At 34.5% G+C, this 26,687-nt stretch overlaps 1 long non-coding RNA gene across 1 annotated transcript in view; it reads left to right on the forward strand.

The window, feature by feature from the left end:
• The window catches only part of LOC116152084 (uncharacterized), a 213,892-nt gene that overhangs the window by 101,810 nt on the left and 85,395 nt on the right, over positions 1-26,687 (forward strand). The gene's annotated exons all lie outside the window — the stretch shown is intronic.

Raw genomic sequence — 26,687 nt, forward strand, 5'->3', positions numbered from 1 at the left:
GAAAAGAGAGGGAGGGAGGGAAGGCAGGAAGGAAGGAGAGAGAAACTGTTATGTTGTTTACTTCCCCAACCGGTAGGTCTGGAGAAGATGATTGTACAGTCTGGGGGGTGTTAATGGACAAACATTTTCAAGGATTGACTCGCTCCAGGAAGCCCTGCTTCCACCACCAACTGCTCAGAGCTAAGACCGTCTCCCCGCAGCATAGGACACCAGAAATTACAACTAGACCTGTTGCTGTGGCTGAGCTCTGAATTTAGTCCTGCTGCACCTACTATCACCAGAGAAGACTCCACATGATTAAGGGAGCCATGCTGTCTATCGTCCAAACTAGGACTCTTAAAGAGGTTATTAATAGCATTAATAATTAAACTAGACAACAAGCATGAATCCATGCAGTCTCAGGTAAAACAGGACGTACAATTACCATTCTTAGGATTCTCAGGATGCTGAGGCTGCATTTGAGTTCTCAGATTTGAGGAATCCGAGTCATATGCCTCATCCTAGTGTACAAAAGGCAGGAAAACATGTGCCTGATTATTTCAGCTTCTGAGGTGAGAAGTTACCTCATTAGATGGGGAAAGAGGTTCCAGATGCTTGATAGGCAAACAAAATGACATATATAGATGCATCAGCTTTAAAGTAATTTCTAGCTTATCAAACCAAGATAGTTGAATTAAAATAAATGCAACACATTAAAGTAAGAAAACATTGCCGTCTGAGTGACCATACAAGTTCTTTAATATTTACTCTGCACCATACCTACAGTAATTTTTGCATTTCCCGAGCTATCAATTGAAAGTAATATAGTAGTATCAGAGGTTTGCTCTTGTCTATGATGACTTAATTAGTTGCTTTTTTTGAAGTTAAAGTTCAACCTAAACTAACATTCAGCTTGATGATGCTCTTCATATGTTAAATATACAATTGTCTTCTCCACTTGGACACTGAAAGATAAAATTAATAAATGGCAGTGTTAAATCAAACATTATTTTATTCTTTAAAACTTCCCAATTTGCCCATAGATAATTAATTCCATCATTTGATGAAATCTTAACAAAAATTTGTCATAATTTACTCAGTCTGGACTTTTCAGGAACAGTCCCACCATTGTTCACTTTCTAGAAATTCTTTGTCTACTCCTATGCTTTACCACCTCAATTTCCTGAGTTAATTTTCATTTATGCTTCATATCTGGGTTTATTTTATTCTAAACTCCATGTTGAATGTGCTTAGCATGCCATGTGACAGTATTTCATAGCACTTAGCATGATTGTAATTTTATGATTATGCTGTATCTCCCCCCACCGGATTGATAATTCCAAGGGATCTTAGGATCATACCTTTGGCTTATTTACTGTAGTAAGCAGAATACCTGGCACATGATAGGTGTCTAATACCTATTTGTTGAATGAATGAACGAAAAGTAACTATAAAGATAGTTTGATTTCAATAAAACTAAAAGGTGATCAATAAGTGTTGAATAACTAAATGAATTAAGTATCCTTATCACTTACCATGACAATCACATCAACTTTTATCTTCACATCAACTTTGTGGTTTTTTTGTACAGAACTCTTGGCAGAGAGATTTAACTACTAATATTATCATCTCTGGACTGATGAGGAAATTAGAGTTTAAGAACTGGGTTAATTTTTCAAGAGTCACTTACCAAACTAGTGACTGGAGGATATATGCTAAGTGTACTAGACTTGTACTAAGTTTGGTGGCCAAAGGACTGATAGAAAATGCAAATCTCTTTCTCTCTGGTTGTATAGCATATTAGACTTTTAACTAAAATGTTGCATATGACTAATGGCTGCTTATTAATACCTACTACATAAGTGATTAAGGAATGCTAATATTTGTTATATTAAACTAAATTACTAATTTAGTAAACTTGTTCATAACTCCGAGTTAGTATTTGAAGAAGCCTCACTAGCACACAATGTTTGGCAACACAGTAAAGGTTTTACTGCATGTGTGCATTTTTAGATAATTAGAATTTTGGCAACTTTTGTGGAGGACTTTTTATAATCAATACATCACCAGACTTATCTTGATTGTGTTGTGGTTTTGAACAGCTGCTATTCTTGGAAATACTTATAAATTGTTATAGATTTATCTTTATCATTATCCAGTCCATTTGTTGATTGATGTTTGGGTGAACACCTTCTTCTGGGAACCACTAACAGATAGTAATTTTCTTATGTAAGATTACCATAATTGGAGCTTGTCTATCAAACTTTACTTATGAATTACAATAAAAGGATTATTTTTAAATATTCATGCTAGGCCATTCAGTAGGTCTAGATCTTGGACTTGTAACTTGTTTGTAACATAAGTATTCCCAAGCTATTCTATTTTATGTTGTTCAAGCACAGCATTTAGAGAACCAGTGATAAAACATATGGTACACGTGCAGTTCAAATGAGAATCATCATAAGCCTATCCCTAAAGCAAATAATATTATGTACATTATCCCTTGCCATAAATGGATTATCTTTATCTTCTCAGATATTTTTAATCTTTCCAATGGAAAGTAAGATTTTTCTGCCTTCCTAACTTAGGTAAAAACTTTTGAGACCCACTATCTTAAACAAATGAATCTTAGCCACAGAGTTTTGTCACATTTTTGTACTAAAGGCAGCTGATGGTCTCTTTATACTGATAATTTTTTTAAAACCTATAATTTATGATTATAACTCATCAGTAATAATACAGTAATGAAGTTTGAAAATGACTTACACATCATAATATGTTTAGATATAAAAACTAAAGTAGGCTCAAAATTGTATCATAAAACAACCATTTTTATTCTCTTGTGTTCACATAGATCTTGACACTCCTATGTTAGGCCAAGAGGGTTAACCAGTATAGGCAAAGTTTATTCTGAAGAGAAAAATCACATTAGCATTGGTAAGACTTGGAGACTATTTTTTTTCAAGTATACACTTATGCATAATTATATTGAATAGTCAGTCAATATTGAGAATAAAAATCTTCCCCAAACCATGCTGATAGAAAGATAAATCTGCATGTCAAATGACAAATGTATTAAAATATACATATTTAATTAGTATTTATAAAAGTAGAAGAGGTTCTGGAAAGCTTGGAGTAATTGGAAGTCACTTGTTATAATAAAATAATAACTAAAAGTAATTTTAAAATGTAAATTTGCAGATATCTTTGGGTTTCTTACACAACTGATTAAACCAGAGTTAATCAACCTATTTTTTCTGCCTAAGGTCATTACCACAGTTTCTCCAGGTTTAAAGAAACAAATACAAAATGGAAAGCCTTCCAGTTTGGGGGAAATGAAAATAAATTCAGAACTTAGATCTATAACTCAAAGTAACAGAGACTTTAAGGTAGATGCCTAAAAGTTACTTCTCATGAGCTCTGTAAACTGGTAAGCTCTGTTCAGTTTCATCTGATGGCTTTGGGGGAGTAACTTTTTAGTTTAGTCATAGTCTTCCCCATATTCTGTAGCATCCCTGTTAACCAAGTATTACCATATGCACGATAGTTTCCCAGGTTGTGTTCTGCATAAATGTGTTAGTAGGACTCACAGTAGAGTAAGCATGAATGTAACAAAGTTAAATTTCTTTATGTAAAACTTCTAGAAGGTCTAATAGCTAACATGCATTGAGAATTTCTAAGAGAAGGGGTAGGGTGCAGCAGGAGCATGGAGGATGTAGAAAGAAATGCAGAGATGCAGAGAGAGAAACATTTAGAATCCAAACTAATTTGGACAAGCTATTTGGCAATTGCAAAAATGTATTATGCCATTTCTTCTGCAGTAGCAATCACATTAAACTTTGCTGCCTTTTTTTCTTCCAGATTTGTAAATCATCAAGCTCATTTCACGCCTATTTCTCTTTAAATTTAAAAACTTGCACCTTGATGAGGCTCCATGTTCCTCAAAGATCCAAAATCTTTAAAATATTATTTATTGATAATTCTTGTCTTAGAAAGCTTTCTATAGCTTTTTTACAATTTTCCAAAAGTGCAGGTGGCCAAATCATTTCTTTTAGAAGTATGCAGATTGCTGCTCCTCAAAGCCTGTTCCCTCAATGAGGCTAAATACACATCCATGCAAGATGAGGATGGTATTGAGTCAGAAAAATCCTGAAGGACCAAAAGACCGAAATAAACATGCTTTCAGCTCTCTGACATCTGGTACTCAATGTGAAATAGCAATATTGAAAAATTGCTAAAAGATGCTTATTTCAAAAGTTTGATTCAAATAATTACATATTAATATCTACCAGTATCATTGACACAGTGATACAAAGAAGATTGTTCACTAGTGTGTTCAAATTGACAAAGCTATTCTAAGATAAAACTTTATTATAATACAATTTAGACATGATGATTCATTAGACTATTATAGTACAATTTAGACTTGATGATTCATTAGAAAATATTTTTTGTTCATAACAAGAGAATGTTCTTCCTCCAGTTCTGAATCAGATATAGGGATCACTTTCTGTGGCTATAAGGTAAATTGCTCAGCTCAGTGAGGCTCCGGTGATAATTGTTCAGAATTGTAGTGCAGTGAGGATTGCACTATAATAAAAACCTTCCCCTTAAAGCAAAGCTTAGTCCTAGGAGAAACTTAAAAATTCTAATTTGGAACACTTTTCATCAGCCTGAATGCTAAAAAAAAAAAAAAAAAAAAAAAAAAAAGTGTCAAAAATGCAAATTTGTTAAGAAATGTTTTTCTACATATTCAAGCCAATTGATTTTTAGTTATTTGGTTTGTTACTTATTTATACAACATTGATTGTGCAAACATATATTGTCCACTACATATCAGACACTAGTCCAAATGACAAAGAATAGGATAGCATTTATTGTGTTTATATTTTAGTAGGAAGAGATGGGAATTAAAAAAAAAACAGATACTGGTAAATTCCATGCAACTATATTATGTGGCCACTGTACGTTGGGTGATCAGTAAAAGGTGACAGTTGAAATGTGAATGCCACAGTAAACCAGTTAAGCAGAAGTCAGTGAAGAGAGCATATTATACAAATGAGAAGCTAGCACAAAGATCCTATGGCAAACATTATCTTGGAGGACTAGAGATTCCAATGCAGTTGGGAAAACGGATGATGGGAAAGAGGTGGAAGTTGAGAGAAAACAGATTGGCATCAGAAAGATCATTTTAAGTCAGATTAAGGAATTTTTAAAAGACTAAACTATTTTAAGCAGTGAGTGATAACCTGTGGAAAAATTTTTGTAAAAGTACAACTGTAAGCAAGGAAGTAGGCTGTTGCCGTAGGCAGAGATGAATGGTGGAATTCACTAGTCTTGTGGCGTTGAAGTTGAGGGAAATGTCCTGAGTGTCCACAGGGACTAGCTTTTGGACTGGACACAGCATGGGAAAATAAAACAGAATAAGGATAATAATACAAAGTCAGGTGAACAGTCTGAACATATTCTATTCAATTATTGCTCAGTTGTTTTAACCTATTTTGCTGTGTCTTAAGAAATATGAGCAAAATTCCTGTCTAGTTTTTCTGATACTCTATGAAAAAAGCAAAAAAGATTTTTGAGAGGACCCATGACCGGCTTTAATAAGTCAGAAGAAGGTCATGAAGCTGTTACTGGGAAGAGGGGAATAAAAATTTACCTCAGTTCTTAGTCACCCCCAAGAATGAATTTTGAACGAGAGGCAGAAAGCATGATATAAACAAGATTTTATTAGTAAAGTAAAAAGTTAGTAAATATAATACATTCCCGAGAATTGGGAGTGGGCCAATCCAAGAGAGAAAAAAGTTGTGCCACTCCTTTGTTTTCCCTGTTTTTATATCCTGGCTTAGGGGGCGTTTTCCTGATTGATTGATTGATTGATTGATTGATTCATAGCTCATGTTCTTTGAGTGCTCAGGCTGATTCACAGTTCACGTTTCTTGTGCCTGAGCACGCGCATCTCTTTTAAGCATGTTCTTACCCCTGATGCACACAGAGAAACCTACAGGAGGGGGCTCAAACTGTAATGTTAATTACATTATAATGAGCACTGGGTCAGGTTAAGCCGGGTCCTTCTCTTGACTGTGCAGCCGCAGTGTTTGATTCTACCCAACTTCCTTGCTGGCCTTCATCTAGAGAAAGTGAACGTTTTTGGAGCTCCTTATTCTGAGCACAGGTGTACTGCTATTTTCTGGGTTGCTCCTTCCCCCTTCCTCTCCCCTTGCCTGGTGTTCATTTCTATCTCATTGCCTAACAGAGCCAAAACCAAATCACTAAGAAAACACAGTAGGACAGTATAATTCTCTAGATTACAAAGCCTCCCTGTACTTGTACATGTTAATATTAGAACATTCTAGTTATCAAATGAAACAAGAAAAATACTATCATCTACCTTTAATAGCTAGATCACAATTCAGAATGACAATATATAACCCACTATCTCTCAGAGTAGTTTGTTGGAATTTCATGAGATGATGTCAATATTTTTGTGAAACACTGCATATTTCTAAAACATTGTATATATACACATATGTATGTATATATAAATATGTATAATACAACCCCCACCATATATATATATGAAATAAGAAGTAATATTATCATTTAAAATATTAAAGTTCTTCAGGAAAAGCTAATGTAAAAAATATCCAAAGTAGGCAATTTATCATTATATTATGGAGCAGCAAAATCATATTATGCCTTTACCTCCCAGGAATAATAGATCTTCAGGGAAACCATGTTATTGGTAAATAAATTAAATTTACTCAAAAATAGAAGAGCTATCTTCTCTAGAAGTTATCTTATAAAATTAAGTATTTAAACCACCAAGAGGTAGAAAATGAGGTCACTCTGTGAATTATTACTCAAGATTTTTAGACCTCTGTGGGATGTTAAAACCAAGTAATAGTCTGTCATGAATATTAAGGTTGAAAACCAGTTTAAGCAGTAGGAGTATATAGCAGTTACCATTTGCTATGCCTGGAACTAAGATGCAATATGGAGGTACAAGGGTGAAGGTTAGCAAACTTTCCTCAAATATAAATAAACTGTACTATAATATTTATGACAAAGCCCATTAAGGGTTGCTGTGTAAAGCTTTGGGTTATTTCAGTCTTCCTAGAAGTGTATTTTGTTTGTTTAGTAAACATTCCTTACACTAAGAATGTGCTGGTAGATTTCCCCTCAGGATTAGCCTTTGTTGATGCAAATTTAACTGCAATCTTGTGCACAGAATGAGGAACAATTGTGTGGTTTGACTTCTAAGTTTTAAGCTTAATTAGAGGTTTTATAGTTTAAAGGTCAATAGATTTTGGTTTTCATTTCCACACTACTACCTACCAGTTGGCAGTCTAGCCATTTTGGAAAAAAAAATTATCTTTTCACTGTCAAAATAATGACAAATGGTAACTATGTTTATCTGATAGACTAGGTGGGTTTTAATAAGATAAAGCAAATAAAAAGCATTTGAAAACTATAAATTTCTGTACTTCTAGATAGTGTTGCTACTATTAGGATTATAATTGTCTAAATAAGATGTGAGCCTTTGGCAAGAGACATACAAAAAGACTGAATGTAAGCATTAGACTGAACACTCTTATTTTTTGGACTCAGGATCCCTTTAAACACTTAAATTATTGAATACTCGCAAATACTTATGTTTATGTGTTACATATATGTTGTTGTTTACCAAATTAAAGATTAAATCAAATTTTTAAAGATGCTTTTTATTTATAATAGCAATAATAAACCTATTACCTGTTAACAAATTTTAAAAAAACTATTTTTTCAAAGTCATATATTAGCAAGAGGGGTGGCATTGTTTTAAAGTTTTGCAATTTCTTTAATGTCTGTTTTATTAGAAAACAGCTAGACTCTCATATCTGCTTCTGCAGTCAGCCTGATGTGACATGTTGCTTTAGTAGGAGTATTTGAAGAAAATCCATTCTCACACAGAGATGTAGTCAGAAAGGGAGGATGTCATGGACTGCCCATAAATTTCTGGGGACCCCAGCAGATTTTCTCACCACATTCTAAGAACTGCTACTCTAGACAAAGGGAAAATTGAACAGAGTAAGAATATTAGATTTCTACCATTTAACATTTTATTTCTAAGTGTTCTGGTGTAGTGGTAGGTATGAAGACTTTGATATTTCGGCTGATGGAAATCATTTTACTGCAACACTTCGTCTTTTGTTACTATCAGGGAGCAGCTTTTTGATCCAGAGGGAAAATACAGTTTTTAATATGCAAAAAGAGCTATGAGCTGCTGATTGAATGCAGAGGAGTCACGTCTTAAAATCTAAGGTAATGTTAGCAAAATTTTACTTGATGTTAAGGGAGTCTTCTGAGAAACAGACTTGCCTGTTTTGAATATAGAAAAGTCTTTGTTATCCTTCAATTTGGTGAGAGGTCATCCAAGGTTTTCTCGTTGAATCCATGGATTTTGTTGCTAGATTAACTGGGACTTGAGATACTGTGTTGCCCCACTGGCTAAGTGAGACATTTTGATTTGGAAACTACTGCTCATCACTCAGAGGCCAATCTCACAGGCCTTGATGTGAAGTAGAAATTAATGATTGGTCATTTCTTGTAGAGAGACTGGAGGGTGGACACCTGGTTGTTCAGTAAAATAGGTACTGTTTGGTCTGATTTGGACACTGTATCCATCAGAGGGTGTTGTGACACAGTATTTGACCTGTTGACCTACAGTGTTTCATAAGCCCTCACAACAGTATGGAAAGGAAGCTATCATTATTATTTTATGATGATTATTTTACAGATAATTTGAGACCCACAGAGGTCAAGTGTCTTCTTCAGAATCCCTAATAAGTGGCAGGACTTGAAACTGTTCCTACAGTTGTCTGCCTTCAAAGTCCATGCTCTTTCTCCCAGGTCATTTTTAAAGATCTTCAAAAACAAATAATTTCCCATTTTCACGAATCCCCTGAAACGGGGAGTGGGGAAAAGTTTGATCTTTGTCCACTTAGGTGCCTACAGTGCAAGTGCGAAATCATTGCAGCAGTTTCACAGGGACGAGTGGCTGTGCAGAAGCCTGTGTGAAGTACTCAAGCCTTCAGGGATCAGAAACAAGGCTGAGCAGAGGTTCAAAACATCTTTCGTACTCCATTTTGGGTATCTCAGTAATACAATATGAGAAACTCGAAAACACAAAAATGTATGTCAGTATAAAACTTGGTTGGCTAATTGAGGCATAATCTTTAAAGTTGGAGAAAGGCTTTTATCACTTTGAGGCAAAGGCAAATTTGGCCATTAAAATAATCTGGAAATAGACTGCCAGTTTGCGGGTGATCATGAGGTGGTGAACTGGTTGATTAGCTAGTGGCCTATGTAGGTTAGATCTAATCCTCTTCTGTGCACTTTCTATAAACTTTTGTGGAGAAACTTGGAGATGTTGAGTCTTGTTAGGAAAAAACAAAAAAATAGAGACTAGAGTAAAAGATGTTCACTTCTCTCAGAATTTGTGGAGGGTGGTGATGGAGGAACAGCAATCATGCCTTCTCAACACTTAGGGACAAAGTCAGTGTCTCTGTGAGCTCTAGAAAAGTTATAGCCTACACTGACCACACTTTTTTTTCTTTGAAAAAATAGACTGTAAGCTTTAACAGTCTACATTTATTAATGTACCTTTGGTGAATATATAAAATTTTAATTCTGTAATGACCCAGATGTACCAGATTTTATTCTCACATTCCCTTCTTGGCATAGAGTAGTTCATTTGAAACAGAAGCACATTAACTGCACACATACACACACACACACACAGGCACATACACTCCTAAGGAGTTAGAAGCCAATTCTGTTTAATCACACTACAACAGAATCAGAAGGCCACTCTGTCTCATACTGCTAATAACTTACCTACTCAGGTCGTTGTGTCCTCTGTACCAGATGACCAGTGTTAAGAATAATCACAGAGCTTTCTAGATGAGGTAACCTGTCTTGGAGGAAATAGTGTGGGTAGATTTTTCTTTTCCCCTTTTAGCAGGGATCTAGGTATGTGATATCCTGCCAGGTGAACGAAGCTGTTTATCAGTTATGTCCACCACTCCCATAGGAAATTCTAGATATTAAGTCCCTTTCTTTCTTCTCTTCATTCCTTTTTTTCCTCCTTCCTCTCTCATGGTTTGTTTCCAAAAAATATTATCAATATCTCTAATATTATCACCACCTTCACATGAGGATTAGAACTGGGAGTGGTAATAATTTACAGGGTCCTTTTTTTTTTTTTTGTAATTTGCTTAATAAATGACGTAAGAGCCTTAGGATGTTGAGCAGAAAATTAATGTAAAAATGAAATAAATATTATGGAATTGAATATTGAACAGTTTTCCTGGAATGGTTTTTTCCTCTCACTCCCTGATAAAATGAACATTTTCAAGATGTTTTCTAAAAATTATGGGAATTTTTATTTCTGGAGGTTTTCTACATATTGGAATAATTAGAGCTAGAAATATGCGTATATATTTAACAAGATGGAAAGAAATATGGGAAGCTTATTTTTCTCATGTGATATTACAGAATGCATGCATATTGTACAACAAATGCTTCTTTTCTGCCATCAGGAAAGTCTATAATAAAGATAAAAATTCTTAAATTGTGAATGCTTTTCACTTTAAATCTTGATTCCATATAATTTAAACAGGACTACCAAGTATGGTGTAATACCTAACAGATTTTGATGTATTGATAACAATAGTAGAAGAAGAAGAAGATCAGTCTTTCAGTAATATTCAAGTATTTTTAGTAAAGGACTTTTTTTTTGACACAAAAAATACCCTATTCTAATTCTAGATAAAACCTTACAATTGGTCTAAACTACAGAAATTCTAAGGAACAATAACTAATCATTTAATGGCTTAATACAAATATAACAGCTTTCTTCTGTCTCCAGACTAGGTTACTATACTGTTGTCATTTTTATGCTAGTTTGAAGAAATGGTCAAGGATATGATTTCTTCTTTCATTCTATTTTTCTTTGTCTTTTTTCTTTTTCTTTTTGTTTAGCTTTTTAAGATTGTTCTTTACATTAACAGCTTTTAAAAAGTTATAGTTCTTTGGATCACTAGAAGTATTACTTTGTGACTTGGAAATACTATGTGGGGTCCTGAGCCTTGGCTGTGTTGTATCGATTTAGTCATAGGCACCTAAGCACACAATGCCCTTTGTAGGATAAGAAGTTGAAAAGCTTTCCCCATGTCGTTAACGTTGCAAGTTTTAGCACAATCAATATTGAGTTAGCAGCTCCCAGAAATGGTGGTAGACCTCGTTCTACACCAGTATTTTAGATAATAAAATATTAAATCATTTCTTGAAATATAACAAGATTTCTGTTGCAGATTTAATGTGACAAGATAGTATTTTATACTGTTTTTATTAACAGTATAACAAATGGAGAGTAATAAATTCAGATATAGTGCAGAGAAACTCAGGCTGTCGGAAGTCCTGAGTGGCTTTGTCTGGTTATTAGGGCACAAAAATCTGTAGGTAGAATACACAGGGAAAATCTTTTTATTCCTGCCAACAAATGACAGACATTTAAGGGTATTACTTTATAGCTCTTTTTTTTCTGTGATATTATTACCGCTCATGTAAAGTGCATTTTCCAGGATGTTCAATTATGACATAAGATGCATATAAATTACTTTTCATTTCCATAGAAATTGGACATTTTATAATACCCTTACATGTCATAACTATCTTAGATACCTTGAAGGGAGAAGCAACATATTACACATGCTCTTAGTTTTCACAATACCTGGAAAAATGTTAGGTATTCTTATTTCTTGACTTGTGGGTACTTGGTACTCAGTAACCGCTTGCTAAAAGAAGTGAGGAAGAGAACTTCTAAGGATGATGGAGTCAGACCTGGATTAGGCTTCTGGAATTGCCACTTACTGGTTATGTATGTTTGAGCGGTTAATTAAGACGTCCAGATCCCAGTTCTCTTATGGATAAAATAGGGCAAGTTTTTTTTTCTAGCAGTATTTTCCCCTTAGATAGGAATAGCTTCATTTGAATCTGTTTCCTCTCAAGATACCTTCAAATGAGAATAAAGAATTTTTTAAAAAAAAGGAAAAGTAACTGTCAGAAATTTTGAATTCTAGGTAATTGTACTTATTCTTAGTTATTTAGAGAGAAGAGTACTAGTACGTAAAAATTACTTAGAAATGTACCAAAATCAGAAAGTAAACAAAAGCCACCAGAATAAACATGCCTGTTTTATAGTCTTCTAGACTGAGTCTCAGAAGACAGGGATTTATCTTCAGGACAAATATTTTGAGGATTCTGGTCTAGATAATTTAGATTAAAAATCTTAGAGGAACTAGAATGGTTGATGCAGGTTATGGAAAAGTCCGTCTCTCTTTCTGGCAATTGAATTTCACAGACTAATGACTCAACCTGCAACAACACTCCTCAGTCAAAGCCTTCAGCTAATAGTTAATCTTCTGTTACTCATTCTTAAATGTTCTGTTAGTTTCTGCAATTGACTGGATATTTAAGTCCCCCTCAAAATGCATATGTTGAAATCTTACCCTCCAGTGTGATGGTAATAGAAGGTGGGGCCTTCGGATAATGACTGGGGCATGAGGATGCAGCTCTCATGAATGGAATTAGTGCCCTTATAAAAGGAACCCCAGAGAGCTCTCTCATCCTCTTTGAACTATGTGAGGATACAATGAGAAGTCTGCAACATGAAGAAGGGCCCTCACCAAAAGCCAACCATGCTGGCATCTGGACCTTGAACTTCTAGCCTCCAGAACTATAAGCAATAAATTTCTGTTGTTTATTAGCCACCCAGTCTATGGTCCTTTGTTATAGCAGCCCAAACAGACTAAGATAGTTTCCTAGGAATGCTGCAACAAATTACTGCATAATGAGTGGCTTCAGGCAGTAGAAATTTATTTTCTCATAATTTTGAAGGGCAGAAATCTAAAATCAAAATTATCAGCAGGACTGTACGCCCTGTTATGCACAGATGTGGAGCATGAGAAGGGCTGTGTCCCAGACTTCGGTTGAGCCCCTGGGACGTGACCCACCAAGTGTGGGCCCTTGGCTTCACACAGGAAAGAATTCAAGAGTGAGCCACAGTTGAGTAAAGGTAGATTTATTCAGAGAGATACCTTGAAAGGCAAGAGAAAGGCCACGAGGTGTGGGGAATGGGTGCTCAGATTATAAGTAGGTACACACTCCATAGACAGAGTGCGGGCAGTCTGGGCTTTGGTGGCTTCATATGCAAACAAGTGGAAGGACCAATCTAACTAGCCTGGGGAAGGGGCTGGGATTCCCAGGTAGTTGGCCATTTCCCACTCTTTGACCTTCCATGGCTAGCCTTGGGGCTGTCATGGCACCTGTAGGCATGTTATTCACCATGCTAATTTATTACAATAAGCATATAATAAAGCTCAAGGTCTACTAGAAGTTAAATCTCCCATCATCCTGAGCCTCAAGGCCTATGGGGGTTGAATCTTTCACCTTTTTGATGTTAATTGCTGAAACATTCTTTGAATGGTTGTGCCTTTCACCTTCCTGTCTCACCTCCAAGGGCTCTAAAAGAAAATCTTCCTTAGACTTTTCTGGCATCTGGTGGCTCCAGGTGTTCCTGACTTGTGACTGCCTAACTCCAATATCTGCCTCCATCTTCACATGACCTATTCCTCCTCTATATGTCTCAAGTTTCCTGGATTTCTCTTGTAAGAACATCTGTCATCATATTTATGGCCACTTGGATAATCAAGGATGAGCATCCTGAAATTAACTAAATTACATCTACAAAAACTTTTCCCAAATAAGGCTATATTCATGTGTTACAGGTGGATATATCTTTTGGGGGGCCACCTTCCAACCCGCAATAAATAATATTAACCAAAGAATATCAAACATTTGAGAAAAGTATTATTAAATAAAAGAATAATATAAAAATACAGAAAAAGGAATACTGATTTCAGTAATAGAGTAGTTAATCAAAAACTAGGAACAAAATATATATAAACAATTATTTGATGGCAGTAAAAAGTGACTGAAAATAGGCAGAAATGAGATAAGACTATATCCTTGAAAGAAAGGAACTACACTGGATAAGATTTACTTTTGTCTTAAGTAAGATTGAGTTCAAGCAGAAAGCTTAAAGCTCACTCCTATTGGCAGGTATAATTGGTAGATGCAATTTGGCTTTGCCAGAATAGCTGGAAAGTGAGGGAGAAAATCAAGCAGAGAAATCACCTTGGTTGTCATGGAGGGGAGGAGCTCAGAATGTATATTTAATGCCTACCCTAATCCTTGGATAATACTTGAACTGTACACATGTGAGGAAAGTCCAGTAGTACTAGTAAGTGAATTCTGACTAATGAACAAGACTCTTTTCAGCAGAAATCTTGGATAATTCTATGTATAACAATGATTTTCTACCTGCTTTGTATTCAGAATTTGTAGCTTTATTGGGCTATTGGTCCTTTCTCAATTTACACATGACTTGATATTTACAGATGCCATTTTCTGGCTGGAGCCTGGTCTCAGTCATATGACCTAGGTTCAGTTAACTGAATTGTTGCTCCTGAATTTGGAAACTCCAAAGAATGAATAAAAGATACAAGAACAGAAAGAAGCTCTTCTAGGTGGTGGTGGTGGGAAGAGAAGAGGGCAGGACATTGGCAAAATGTATTAATGGCAACAGCTCTTGCAACATCATTCTCCACTGATTCTGTGTTGATTCTATGTTGATTCTTGGCTTTCCTTTTCATACCTGTATTTCTATGTATATCCTAAGCCTGGTTCTCCAGTTTTTCCATAATTCAGTGTGCTACCCACTAGCATTCTAACAAATGCTTTCTCAATTTAAGTTACCCAGAGCCAGTTTCCGTTATTTGCAGCTAAGGGTCCTCATTGTACACTTAAATAAACCTTAATGCAGTTGAGCATATAAATCTTGAGAAATATTCTAGTTTACTTGGGCATGGATCATTCTCAAATCCCTCTCTATCCACAGCACTTTTTAAAGGTTTTGTTGGTTGGCTTATAACTGCAGCTGGCTAATCTAACAGTCATTAACAGTCCTTCTCTGTGTGTCACCATGTACCACCTACACAGGAATCAAGGGGCTAGGGGACGGAGGGTCGTGCTTGCTGCACAGGCCAACTCCTGGATTCCGCAGCAGGTTTACTGAATCAGAATTCTGAACAAGTATTCAGGTGCATGCCAAAGGCTGAGATCCACTGCAGTAAATGTGGATTTACCAACTTTGATTTCAGAGTGAGTTGTTTTCTGATAATTTTATGAGATTCTCAGTACAGATATGCATAGGAACCTTGTTTTTTAATCTGCCCAGAAAAATGTGCTATTTGAGTGGCCAAATGTATCTCAGTTGCTTGAGACTTCAATTTGTGGGAAAAAAAGGAACATAAATAATTTAAGGTTTTTAAAACCAGGCAGTGTAAACGAGTTAAGGATTAAGAGAGAGGGAGACAGTAGACTGTCTGAATCACTGTCTTACTGAGTAAGTTTCTGCAGAAAGCTGACCAGCTGTTTTCCATTTCCACTGAATGTAGTCAGAGTAAGTACATGTAGACTGTTCTTGAAATAAATGTTAGGAGCTGGGGATAAGGTGGATAAAGGAAAGTAGAAATGTCTTCTCCAAATAGCTTTAAATGTGGGAATGAATACCAGGATGGATGACTGAGGAAAATGTCTGACTAAAGAACAATGAAGTGGCATAAATTATCTACTCAGTGTCCTTGAAGCCCTTGGCACCCAAAATTGAGGACCTGAGAGGAACATCCAACTTCTTAGCAGCCAAACGAACTATATTAAGGAACGCATTTACCACTAAATTGTTACTGAATTTAAAGAAAGCTGATGAATGGCTGGCAAAAGGAGGCTGTCTCATGATGTTCTGAAAGCAAAACCAGTCAAGAGGGTCAGCAGATCTCTAATTATAATGGAGCAGTTAACACCACTATAATTAAAGCTGTATCAGCATTTCCATGGCAAAGTGTTTGCCTGAGTTGAAACTCAGCTGTAAAGATTCAGTCTGGGCTGAGAGTTGGCATACAGGGCTCAGGAACTCAGCAGGGGAGGGGCAAAGATGGGAGATTTTTTAAAATTTATGTACTGAACTTTCAAATATAAAGTATAGCCATTAAGCTCTGTTGAGGAAATAATAAGTAATACAGTCTTTCAGAATTTGTGTGCATAACAAACCCCAGGTGCCATGGACGTGGTGAAAGAGAGAATTTAAATTATACAGACTGGAAAACAAGCAAAAAAGATGACTTAAAGTGAAGGACAAGTTTTTAATCCTGTGAGTAGTGTCTGTTTTACAGAGACTATTTAAATGTTGCTAAAAACACATTTAGTGTTCTTAAATATTTATTTGCCCAAGAAATGTAGATGACTCCAATGAAGCTGCAAAACATACACCAGCACAGGGGGGTTAGTTACAAAGGATGCTATATCCCTTTTTTCCCTCAGACTTCTTTGATAGATAACTTTAATCTAAATGCCCTCATTCCCCTGAATGTTAGTGCTTTTTTAAAAACATGACTTTCTGAGTGTTTGTTAATGATACAGTGATGTACTGTCATACGTGAATCTTTATTTTATACATACTCAATTTTTGCATCCTAAAAGGTGCAGTTGATAACTCATTAAGAAAAACAATAAGACATTAAGGACCTACTATGCAACAAACACCTGTCTAAGGGCTCATTTTTAACTTTATAATGATTATTTTTGAATATTACATTTACATTAAAATATAATTGACTTGATAATGTCATTGATTTAATATATATTACTTTGTGCTTATTATTACTTTTATTTCTACTTTGTAGTGTATATACTCATGGCTCCTTGTTTTTAGAGTGGAGTAACAATTAAGGTTCAGTTTGCTCATTCTTAATCTAATCTATACCTTTGTTATGGTGAAGAGTGTAACAGAAACCTTCAGTTAAAAAGCCAGTTCAGATATCTTTCATTTTGAGGAAATATTGACAAATATCTTGAAGGATAATTATCAAGCTGATAAACATGCTTAGTGATAGAAGACAAGTAGACAAGAACCCAGATTAAGGATCATAATAAAGTGACTTAACTTAATTGTTATATTTTATGATTTCATAGAGAAAATGTATTTTTGTATTATTAAATGAATTTAACCAATGAAAATTGAAAGTAAAACTTGTTCCAGCAAATCTGGCAATTAAAAAATGAATAGAAAGATGGGAAATTAAGTTGTCCACTTAACTATAGAGAATAATATCACCTGTCTCCTTTTATTTGCACTTGCATTTATGGTTCAAATGATTTCTGAATATAATACATGTTAACTCAAAAAGAATTAACATGAAAACTTACTACACAGAGTAGAAACAGTTCATTAATATAATAAAAAAAATATCCACAAACTGATCCAAAAATATTTCATGTCTTTCATAGACCTTGCCAATAAACTTCTTGCTAGATGGGTAGTTGATTGCACTTAGGAAAGAAAAGATTGTAGTGGGTAATGGATTGGACACATCTTGTGGTTCTGTCCTTTTCTAATCCACCATTTCTCCTCACACATGTTCCAAACTGTGCTTGAGTCACCTACTTTTGTCAGACAGTTATTCCACTAACAAACTCTTAGGAATGCTGACCAAAGTAGTAACTCTCACTGCCTGTAAGCTATCAAAAGGAGGAAAATGGCAGTTATTAAGAGTAAGCTAAGAAAAAGTATATTTCAGAGTCTGTGGACATGGAGTAGGGGGGTCTTTGAAACAGGTCCAAGGCACATTGGCCTGAATTGAGTGGTTATTACTCTGCCAAAACTTTCTAATACGGAAGTTGCCATTCATGTTTCAGTTTAGACAGAGAAGTCAAGAGTTTAGCAAACATAAGTAGATAATCAAAAATAAAAACTTGAAAATGTCAAGCAAGCCATGGTAGGAAAAAGGGAAGAATGAGTACAGAAACTTCAAATTACAGCCTCCTCAACTCAGACTTCTCAAGGCTCCCGACTCCTCGTTCACTGAGTCAGTTATCCTGCTCATGGCTAATGGCTGTGTATTGACCATCTACTCTGTCATTTTTGATACCAGGCTTGAGGACACAAAAATAAATTAGCTATGATGGGACTTACATATTTATAATCCTTTAAAACACATTCTCTCACTTTCATTAAAACTTCCTGCTGAAAGTTTGATATGTTTGGTCGAAGTTGAAAGTCGTTTTAGGATCATCATCATCTCCCCTTAGCTCTTAACTCTGACCTCCAAAAACTCCTTTTCCTCTTTAAATGTTCAGTTTCTAACTCCACAGATGTTTAGTGTCAGTATTTACACAAAAGCATATGTTCTCCTTGGACAGTCTCAACTCATTAAAGATAAAAAGGCAATTTATAGGGAGCGAATCAAAATTAAAGACAAATGGCAAAAAAGGAATAAAATAAAATGGAACTGAATAAGGTAGAAAGTGAAATGGAGTGGATTTCCAGTAGTATAGGATATATTAAATATAAATGTACATATATACATATATTGATTCCAAAAGGCACTTTCTTCTTTAGGGGTATTTGTATTTTATTTCTAATTGTTTCAAGAATATTATTACCTTCTACTTAAAGAATTTGTATCATTAGTAAAATATTGGAAGGCAGGATGATTATTTTTGGTTTTTAACAAATACCAAGAAAGGTACTGCTTATTTTTGCCTATATGTAAGGTCATGGTCTTGGGGTCTTTATCAGGAATAACCTAGTGATTTCTGTGAGATAAAAATATGCATTTTCCAATTATTTTGAATGGGGAAGGATCTTTAAAATGTCTGATAAGGTTGCCTGGTTTGTCTGTATTCCCAGGATTTTAGAGTTAGCTTTGATTAAGCCAAGGCATATCAAACACCAATACAGAAGGACCAGGAGATATTTCACAGGGGAGTAGGATGATTGATTTCCACAGAATATGAGTGAAATTGATATTTTCAGGGCTTGTTTGATTACAAAAACTGAAAAACTAGCTCAAAGTAAAACTGGGACATATTGGCTTACCACAGTAGAGCTGGATTCAGGACCCTGCCAGGTCCAGGGGCTCAAACAGGTCATCCGTGCATAGTGACTTGGTGCCCATATGTTACCTCTGTGTTGATTTCACTCTCAGGTATGGTCTCTGATCATGTAAGAAAATAGTTGCAGACTGAAATATTTTCAGCTTAATAACATCCTAAAAAGAAAGTTTTCACTTCCAATAGTTTCACAAAATCCAGTGGACTTGATTAGTTCTGATTGGCCTTATTTGGGTTACATTTAAAAACCTGAACTAATCACCATGTCCAGGAGGATGTAGTGCCTACATATGACAGACTCAGACGTGGAATTCAATAGAGGAAAAATCAGGATCATTCAAAGCAAACTAAGGTTTCTGCTTCTAAGAAGATGGAGTAGATGTAATTTTCATTATTCCCCTTGTTACGTACAGCTAAAAACTTTGGATATGGCATATAAAATGAACATAAGAAGACTGAAAAATGGACAGAAGGCAGATAAAAGTAAAGACCTTGAGATCTCAAGGGAAAACACAGTGGTGAGTTCCCTGGATTTGCTTTTAACCTTATGTATCCGAGACAGGGTCCTGTGGAGATGGCAACCCAGAAAAAGCATTGAGTACGTATTAAAAAAAAAAACTCACAAGGATAGCCTACTCTCTATAGCCAAAAGGATCACTAAAGGGGCAACCTAATAGGACAGAAAACTTGAGCATAAGTGCTTTATATCAGTCATATGACACAGAAAACACACCTGCACCCCCACCCCAACCCCCAACCTGAGGCCACACTTCTCCAGCAGACGTGAACTAGAGAGCTTAAACTTACACCCTTCAGAGCTATAACAAGTCCCACTCATGGTGTCAGAATATCAGTGTTGAAAATCTTGAGGACCTCGGGCTTGATGAAGAACTTCCTAGACGTGACACCAAAACAGTGGCCTATGTAAGGGAAAAATAAATTGGACTTCATCAAAGTTAAAATCTTTTGTTCTGGGAAAGGCCCTGTTAAGTAGATGAAAAGACAAACTGTAGACTGGCAGAAACTATTTGTGAGACACATATCTGATAAAGAACTCATATCTAGAATATGACAAGTGCTCTCAAAACTCAACATAAATAATCCAGATATAAAATGGTCAAAAGACATGAAGAGATATTTCCCTGAAGAGAATACACAGATGGGAAATAAGCACATACTAAGATGTGCAATATCACTACATCACTAGCCATTAAGCCCATGATGAGATGCTGCAACACAGTTTTAGAACAGGCAAAATAAAAACTAGTATTAATACCAACTGATGGTAAAGATGCAAAGAAACTGGATCTCTTGTATGTCATTGATGGGAACGTAAAATGGTACAGAAAATAGTTTGACAATTTCTTAAAAGCTAAACATACATTTAACATATCACCAAGCAATTGCATTCTTGCTCATTTAACCCAAGGAAATGGGACCTGATCTTCACAAAAACCTGTATGTGTTTGCTCTCAGCAGCTTATTTTAATAGCTCATACCTGGAAACAAATTAACTTTCCCTCAATAGATGAATGGCTAAACAAACTATTGTACATCTATATCACTAAATACTACTCAGCAATTAAAAAAGAAAGAATACACATTGATACACACAACAGATTGGAGGGCTCTCAATAGTGTTTTGCTTAGTGGAAAATTCCAGTCTCAAAAATAATTTATGTTGTATGATTCCATCTAAATAGCACTCTCAACATAATAAGGTTATAAGAATGGAAAATAGATCAGTACTTTCTAAGGGTTAAGGATGGCTGAGGCAGGAGGGTGTGACTGTAAAGGGATATCAAAAAGGAGGTCTTTGTAGTTAGGGGATAGTTTGATACCTTGGTAGTAGCTGTGGTTATACAAACCTACACATGTGATCAAAAGACATAGAACTATTCATACACATTGTACCAATGTCAAATTCCTGGTTTGGATATTGCATTATATATATATATATATATATATATATAAGTGTATATATACACTTATATATATATATAAATCTTTCTCGACTTACAATGGGCTTAAGTCCTGATAAACCCATCATAATCTGAAACTAACATAAGTAAAAAATGCATTTAATATATGTAGTTTACCAAACATAGCTTAGTTTAGCCTATCTTAAATGTGCTCAGAATACTTACATGAGCCTACAGTTGGGCAAAATCTTCTAAGACGAAGTCTACTTTATAATAAATTGTTAAATATCTCATGTAATATATTCAGTACATGAATTTGAATGCACCAAAAGTGAAAAACAGAATGCTTGGGTGGATATAGAGTGATTGTAAGTGTCGCGGTTGTTCACCCTTGGGAATGTGTGGCTGACTGAGCTGTGGCTCGCTGTTGCTGCTAGTGTCAGAGAAAGTTTGTACCTCATATTGGTAGCCTGTGAAATTATCAAAATTTAAAATTCCAACTATGGTTTCTATGGACTGCATATAACTTTCACACATTGTAAAGTGGAAAAATCTTAAGTCGTTGTGAGTTGGGGACCATTTGTATTTATGTAAGATGTAGCCGTTGGAGGAAACTGGTTTAAGAGTACATTAGCCCTCTCTGTACTATCTTTGCAACTTCTTAGAAAACAGTAATTATTTCATACTAAGCAAAAACTTTTAAACATTAAAAATGAAAGTCTGGGGAGGCGATTTCTATATTACAGTAAAATAGTCGATGTGCAGGGAGAACACATATATCTAGTACAAGGCAAGGAGAAAGTATTTGGCACTTGGTTTCTATCTATATTTATTTTCAAAGGAAATGTCGTAGCTTGATAAAATTTAAAAACTACATAATTACCTTTATTGTTTTTCTCATACTGGAAAGCCAACCAGTCATCTTAACTACTGGCATTATGATTATTGTTATTGTTACTTTAAATTATAAACTTCCCTCTGCAAAGGGAGAGGGCAGTGCAGCTTAGAAATCTCCAATTGTATTCTGCTGATGGTGTCGATACAAGTTTGCCCTTTCCAGATTATAATTCAGCATGCCTGCTATGTCTGCTGTAAACGTTTACCTCCAAGTGAAGTGTAGTGGTAGCAATCACTAAATAAGTGTTTTATTTCACCTTTGTGAAATATGTCATCATCCAATCTGCAATGTGTTTTGAGAATAAAGTGCTGTTTCTGTGCAGAGAGTAAAAGGAGAGAGAGTTAAATTATTTAACCAAGTAGTTAGCAAATTTTGGTGGGTTGAAAGTTTCAAGTAGCTAATTTTAAAATCAGAATTTATAGCATTTTAGAAAAGTACAAGTATACCAACTATATTCAGAAATAAATTATTTGTTAGGATTTATCAATTAATATATTTGTTTATAATCAATATTTTCATCATCTAAATATAGCTTATATATACAATTTTCCTTGAACAAGCTATCTTACTAAACTGGTGCTCTGATCAGTTCATAACGAAATGATTCTTAAAGTTGGTTTATATGAATATCTAACCACTTAAGTAATCAATAAGTAAGAAACTTACAGAATGTATTCAAGAGGATTTGGTAAAATTTCAGACATTTTCAGAAAAATTTTATACCAATATGTTCAATTATCACACTACTCAAGCCTACACATATCTTTAGTTCCTATGTTTTCACTCACAGGTGTCACTGGTGAATACCAGACCCTAGTATTGTCAGGGTTTGTGATTAAATGATGTAACATTCTCTTCCAAGTGGGCTGATTTTCCACCTGATGGTGGCTCTGGGAGTAAGGTACTAGAAATGGGTATCTATTAAGTTTTATTGACTATTCATAAAAGTGTATAATAACCAGCTGGATCTTGTAAACTGCACAGTGGGTGTTCAACTGTATTTACCATCAACTCTGCAAACAATGTGTATACTTTCATTTCAGGTTAACTAGCAAAAATCATTATCCAAAAATCATACAATCTTATTGCTCCAAACCAGAGTTAAAGGCATAGGAAACCAAGGAAACAGCATACCCTTACTTTCAGGCATTTCAGAATGGATAGATTTGTTTTGGAAGCCCAGACACTTGAAAAATATTCTCTATTTGCTTTTCTTTTTGCTAAAATAAATGAGAAGTTCTGGCTTCCATAGAAGCCATCTTACTATAATGAATGTTAAGAATACTTTATTTTGCAGTTCAGGAATTTATATAAGATCAACTAGATCTTATATAAAAGGCAAGCACCTTGTTAAAATAAAATTTTCAAAGTGGTAAAATCAAGACTCTCACCAGATATTAATTGAACATGTCAGAGATTTTATCATTTAATTGACTGAAGGAATCAATAACGTTTTAATATGTTGGATTGAAAATTTGACTTAGAGAGATTTACTACTACTGGGTGATGTTCATTTGCATTGTCATGAACAGAAATCAGTTGTATTATAAATTTTCTATAATTTAATTTTCATATAATATTTGAAAAATCATTAAAAATGCACACCTTGATAGAATCAGATAATCTGCAGACTCGACTCCACTAGTCAATGTGAGCATGTCATTGAAAGGATAGCTAGTAATATATTTTGTCCTTTTCAAAGTCTTAGTTTTTCCTGACAACTTTGTCTGTTTTGTTCACTGCTTGTGCTTATATTCTAAGTGCACAGAGTTGTGCTTTCCTCTTTTTATGTGATTAATATTTGTTGAATGAGTAGGTGAAAGAATTCAAAGAACTAAAATAAAACTTTTCCAAAACAAATAGAAAAGAAACCCCCCAAAACAAGCAAAGAAGACCTCTACTTTTATAATTACAATGTGCAAATCATTTTAATGAAAAAATATACCTATCTTACATATCAGGCATCTTAAATATGTAATTATAAATATATATGTTAGACTGAGTGATGCAAGAGTTTGGCTCATATTTGTTTAGTTGTTTTATTATCAAAAGGCTTTGACTGATGAAATCCCATCAAGTCCATGGTTTTATTACACTAACAACCATATTCCTGGTCAGAAATCCTTCATCTTTGCCCATCTAGCTACCACTTTTCTTTCTCTAAGTTTCAGAGCAGTTGTCAAATGCAGTCACATCCTTTCAAATGGGCATTTTTCTTTCCCAAAGTTCAAACAATTTTATGTTGAACTTTCGCTTCTTAATTAGAGATATCAAAAGAACAGGGAGAGAAGAGCAAGTGGCAAAAAGAGAAGTAGGGAGGACATGAAGGCTTATTAATTACGGGTTTAATCAGAAAGGCTCTCTGCACTTCTTAAACTCCCTTCCAGAGATAACCCAATACTTTGGAGACTAAAAACATTGTTCTCAATATAGTTTCAGTTCCAGTTCTTTTACTATGCACTGACAAAGCCAGTTTTGGATGGATTTTTTTAAACTGCAAAATGAACAAGTAAGTGAATACAGAAAAAAACGCGCATTTGACATCAAGCAGCTATGTAAGGAAATGTCCGAGTGTAGGTGATTGACCAAGTGTATACATGAAGTTTGGGTTTTAAAGTCAAATTTGAAAATCCATCTATTTGAATAATTTTTAATAGGCAAAGATAATGCTTTGTGATTAGCACTTTTCATATGATGGATATTCTCATCTTCAAGGTTTTTCGTTGCTGATCCAAAAGTATTGTCTAAATCTATGGTAGAGGGAGTGCTGTATTTTAAAGAGACTAATCCCCTCACCAAGGATTTTATATGTTTGACCTAGATTTTCTCACAGATATGATACACTATCTTATTTAAAAGTGCTTTATAATAATCATTATTCACTAAATGTGTTATATAGTACATTGTGCAGAGGGAGGCTTAAATGTGGTTAATTACTATTAATTCAGATTAATTAAATAATTAAGTGAAAATAGTACATAGAATTTTTTCCAAAGTAAATCCCAATATAGGTAAAGAAATTCCTGAACAGTATATTTACATGTGAGATGAAACAGAAACTTTTTCTCATGACATCAAGATGATATCATGTTTCTCTCATTCATAAATTGTTATGAACAACTTTTACATTTTGATCATTAGGAGTACTTAGTATTCATAGTAAAACATCAAACAACTTTGTGAAGAGAGAAAGAGAAGACTATAAAAGAAGTCTTTTACACATTGATTTTTATAAAAGCATTTTCCTGTGGAATCAATAGATACATAAAGGAATAGAAGACAATTGATTTTGAAGTATGAAAATTGAGTTTATGAAGATCAAACTCTCCAGCTGCAGTATATCAATACTTCTTTGGTCATTTTTGTGGGAGTCTAGGTGTTAAAATTCCTTTGGAATTTTGACCTAATCAGTCTCTTGTATGAATGTGTTACATTTTACTATTTGAATCATACTGTAATTTGAACTTTGAGTTGTTAGATACAGAATATTGGATTTGGGGAAACAATTAAGAATACGTATTTTATTCAGACTCTTCAAGGCAATTGAGATATCACATATATGTGAAAATAATTTTTGAAATATGAATATAATTTAAGGAATATAATAAACCTGTATTTCATCTATAATGATTGAAATAAATAAATTGAATTATATTACTTAAAATATTAACTTATCTACTACCCAATTTTCAAATTTTTTAATATGAGAACAATTTTAGCTTCTCATTAAAAAAAATGTTTTGTATTGCAGAATGTCATATATTTGAAATCATGCAGTATGTATCTTTTTCAGACTGGATTCTTTCATTTAGAAACAGGTCCCTTTTTTAAAAAAGTTCCTTCGTGTCTTTTCTTGGCTTGATAGTTCATTTCTTTTGTAGCTGAATAATATTCCATTATATGGATATAAAGTAGTATATTTATCCATTGACGGATATTTTGGTTGCTTCCAGTTTCCAGCAGTTATGAATAAAGCTGCTATAAACATTCGTGTGAAGGTTTTTGTGTGGACATGTTTTCAAATCAGTTGAGTAAATACCTAGCAGCCTGATGGCTGGATTTTATGGTTAGTCTGTATTTAGCTTTGTAAGAATCTGCAAAACTGTCTTCCAAAGAAGCTGTACCAATTTGCATTTGCACAAGTAGAAAATGAGAGTTCCTGTTGTTCCATATAATAGCCGTCATGACTAGCCACCCTAAGGATATAATTTTGAACATGTTTCATATTTTTATTTGCCATCTGTTGATCTTTTTTCGATGAGATACCTTCAGATCTTTTGCCCACTTTTTAATTGTGTTTTGTTGTTTTATTCTTGATGGGTTTTTAAAGTTCTTTACATAGTTTGGTTACAAAATCTCATATCCGGTATGTGTTTGCAACTGTTTTTTCCCAAACCTGTGGCTTGTGTTTTCATTCTCTTTACATTGCTTTTCATGGAATAAATTCTTTTTATCTTAATGAAGTCCAGCTTACTGATTTATTTTCACTTAGGTCATGTTCTTGGTGATATATCTGAAAGTAATCACCAAACCCACAGTCACTTATATTTTCTTCTATATTATCTTTTGAATTGTTATTGTTTTGCATTTTACGTTTAGGTCTTCATTCAATTTTGAGTTAATTTTTGTGGAAGGTGTTAAGGTCTCTATCTAGATTCGTTTTTTGTCTGTGGATGTCCAGTTTTCAAGCACTGTTGGTGGAACAGAATATTATTTCTCATTAGAATTGCCTTTGTTCCTTGTCACAGATCAATGACTATGTTTGTATGAGTCTACTTCTACACAATTTACCGTGTTCTATTGATCTGTCTATTTTCTTTTATCACATTTTC

The sequence above is a fragment of the Camelus dromedarius genome, chromosome 3 (genome assembly GCF_036321535.1).
Source record: "Camelus dromedarius isolate mCamDro1 chromosome 3, mCamDro1.pat, whole genome shotgun sequence".
In the NCBI taxonomy this organism is placed as follows: domain Eukaryota; kingdom Metazoa; phylum Chordata; class Mammalia; order Artiodactyla; family Camelidae; genus Camelus; species Camelus dromedarius.